Raw genomic sequence first — 3,753 nt, 5'->3', positions numbered from 1 at the left:
CTAGCTCCCTGACTGGGGATCAAACCCGGGCCCCCTGTATTGGGAGCATGGAATCTTACTGTGCCACCAGGGAAGTCCCCTCAGTTTATCTTGATAATATATATATATAACATACAACGTCTGATAGGCAATCAAAAATAACTTGGTATGCAAAAAGGAAGGAAGGAAGGAGAGAGGGAGAGGAAAAGAAAGAAAAGATGCAGAAAAAATTATTTGATTGAAAAGGAAGAGAAAAAGGCAAAAAACACTTAGATGAAAAATTCAAATATTAGAGCTATCAGGTAAGAACACTAAAATAGTTGTAACTAATATGCTCAAAGAAATTAAATGACAAGATGGTGAATTTCACCATATACTGGATGTTAACAGAGAAGAATCAAATAGGAATTCCAGAACTGAAAGATATATAACTGAAATTAAGAGTTCACGGTAGGAACGCAGAGCGGTTTGGTCGTTAGTCGGAGGAGTTTCTTCCGTTAGTTCGGCGACTGCGGCTCTTCATTGGGCAGCAGGAGCGGCGCGGCTGTCGGAGAAGCGGCGTAAAACTTCGGCACTGGGTGAAAGAAAATGGCCCGAACCAAGCGGACTGCTCGTAAGTCCACAGGTGGCAAAGTGCCCCGCAAACAGTTGGCCACTAAAGCGGCCAGGAAAAGCGCCCCCTCTACCGGCGGGGTGAAAAAACCCTCATCGTTACAGGCCCGGGACCGTTGCGCTTCGAGAAATCCGTCGTTACCAGAAATCCACCAAGCTTCTGATCCGGAAGCTGCCTTTCCAGAGGTTGGTGAGGGAGATCGCCCAGGATTTCAAAACCGACCTGAGGTTCCAGAGTGCCGCCATTGCTGCGCTTCAGGAGGCTAGTGAAGCGTACCTGGTGGGCTTATTTGAAGATACTAATCTGTGTGCCAGCCACACAAAGAGAGCCACCATCATGCCCAAAGACATCCAGTTGGCTCGCCGGATACGGGGAGAGAGAGCTTAAGTGAAGGCAGTTTCTATGGTGTTTTGTAGTAAATTCTGTAAAATACTTTGGTTTAATTTGTGATTTTTTTGTAAGAAATTGTTTATAATATGTTGCATTTGTACTTAAGTCATTCCATCTTTCACTCAGGATGAATGCGAAAAGTGACTGACTGTTCACAGACCTGAGTGATGTGAGTGCTGTTGCTCAGGAGTGACAAGTTGCTAATATGCAGAAGGGATGGGTGATACTTCTTGCTTCTCATGATGCATGTTTCTGTATGTTAATGACTTGTTGCGTAGCTATTAAGGTACTAGAATTGATAAATGTGTACAGGGTCCTTTTGCAATAAAACTGGTTATGACTTGATCCAAGTGTTTAACAATTGGGGCTGTTAAGTCTGACCGTACATCACTGTGATAGAATGTGGGCTTTTTCAAGGGTGAAGATACAAGTCTTAACCACAGTGTAACTTACAGTTTCCTTATTAAAAAAAAAAAAGAAGTAAACCTGGCAGCTATAGAATACACTATGTGCATTTATAATAGCTATTTTATATATTGTAGTGTCAACGTTTTTAAATTAAATGTTTTACATTCACATGTGGTGGGGAGTCTTGTCATTAAGGTGTGTGTAATATATAGAGTCCGGTTGGTTTTCTCCTAACTAGACTGCACTTGTTTTTCATACATAGTAAAATGCTTTGCGCATTGTACCTTGCATAAGTCCTCATTCTACCACATATTAACTAATCCTCTAGCTGATAATGCAGACACTAACGAGGGGATTTATTTATAAGGGCTCTAGAATATAATACAAGTTATTCACACCAGCATCATCTGTTAATAATATAGTAGTTAGTGCAGCTTTTCTTTGTGTTGTGGTTGGTCTCATGACTAGGTTGAGTTTTTCTCTACCAAGAGGGAACAATACTGAACTTCTTTTCCTTGTGGAGTTTGTATTATAATAACCCTTAGGGTAAACTTGCTGTGGGGGAGGGACACACAGCTTCAGCTCATGGAACCTCTGCCAGTTAAAATGGTGTCATCTGGTATAAGGTCCTGGGAAAAATCACTTAATAGAGATGGCTTTCCAAGTGGTTTTCAAATTTATCCTTCTATTGAAGTTTTTAGGTCAATTATGTATGTTGACTAAATTTACAAATAAACTTGTTTATCAAAAAAAAAAAGTTCACGGTTGGAGAAGTTTCACTTCTGATTAGGCTGTTGAAGTTATAAAACATCATTGCTCTGGCTCATACAACAACATATCAGCTAAACTAAAAAAAAATCTTAATTAAAAAATGATATTAGAATGACATTGAAGAGCCATGGAACCATAAAGTCTAAGTGATCTATACTGCAGAATATGGCAAGCCCTTTGCAAGGAGGGAATAACTGGCAGTCAGTTTTACATGTGGGCATAATTATCCTCTCTGGTAATGTGGATGTACCACTCAAAAACATCAAGAAAAAACTTCTTGGCTCAGCTGTTGGGAATGTGCCAGAAGGCAGCCTTTGGTTGTTAAACTCTTCAGTGAATGCCTCAACTACAGAAAGCCAACCCACCCAAAGCCACACTTCTCTGGGGGTGGTCTGTATCTGCTGCCTGATTGAGGCATTTTGGCTTAACACAGGAAAACTGTGACTGGCTATTTTATCCCGGGACTCCTTGTGGGGTTGCCTGAGATTACTGGGTCAGTGTTGCAGCCTGATTGTCCTCTTTGCTTCTTTCATCTCTCTTCCATAGATATTGATTCCTAATAAACATACTGTCCTTTAGACTCTGTCTCAGAGACTGCTGACTGGAGAACTACATCTGTAGACAGTTACTGCCAGGAATGGCCAAAAAAGTGAACACTGAAGTGGGGTTTTGGAGCTAGAGTACTCTCTGTCCAGCTGCTACTGAAGACTTCATCACTGGTGAAAAGTGGATCACATACAGTTGTTAAAAATTTCAGTAGTGATGAATGCACTAGCATGTAAAGAGAATGCACTAGCCAAATGTATCAGTCAGTATTTTAAACATATCGGGGAGGAAAGTACCTCAACCTATTAAAGGCCAAACAGGAAGATCCCATAGCTGGTATCATACTCAATAGTGAAAAACTGAAAGCTTTTCCTCTAAAATCAGGAACAAGTCAAGAATGCCCACTCTCACCACTTCTATACAACATAGTACTGGAAGTCCCAGACAGAGTAATTAGACAAGATAAAGAAATAAAAGACATCCAAATTGAAAAGGAAGAAGTAAAATTGTCTCTGTTTACAAATGACATGATCTTATGTATAGAAAATCCAAAAGACTACATGAAAAATAGTATGGTACTGGCAAAAAGACTGTTAGAATTAATAAATGAACTCAGTAAAGTTGTATGATATAAGCTCAACATATAAAAATCAGTTGCATTTCTATGCATAAACAATGAACTATCTGAAAAGGAAATAAGTAAAATAATCCCAATTACAATAGCACAAAAATAAATAAAATACTTAGGAATAAACTCAACCAAGGAGATGAAAGACTTGTACACTGAAAACTAAATGACATTGATTAAAGAAATTAAAGAAGACACAAACAAATGGAAAAACATCCTATGCTCATGGATGAAAAGGTTTAATGTTATTAAAATGTCCATACCACCCCAAATGATCTATAGATTCAGTGCAATCCCTATCAAAGTCCCAAAGCCATTTTTAACAGGAGAAAAAACTATTCTTCATATGGAACCACAAAAACCCCCAAATAGCCAAAACAATCCTAAGCAAGAAGAACAAAGTCAGAGGCATCACACT

The 3,753-nt window shown here is 39.2% G+C and overlaps 1 pseudogene; it reads left to right on the top strand.

Annotated features, from left to right (window-relative positions):
• Positions 1 to 458: 458 nt before the first annotated feature.
• Positions 459 to 1,521, top strand: LOC131762650 (histone H3.3A-like; annotated as a pseudogene).
• The last annotated feature ends 2,232 nt before the right edge of the window (positions 1,522 to 3,753 follow it).

The sequence above is a fragment of the Kogia breviceps genome, chromosome 9 (genome assembly GCF_026419965.1).
Source record: "Kogia breviceps isolate mKogBre1 chromosome 9, mKogBre1 haplotype 1, whole genome shotgun sequence".
NCBI classification, from domain to species: domain Eukaryota; kingdom Metazoa; phylum Chordata; class Mammalia; order Artiodactyla; family Physeteridae; genus Kogia; species Kogia breviceps.
This window is presented reverse-complemented; position numbering and strand designations above follow the sequence as displayed.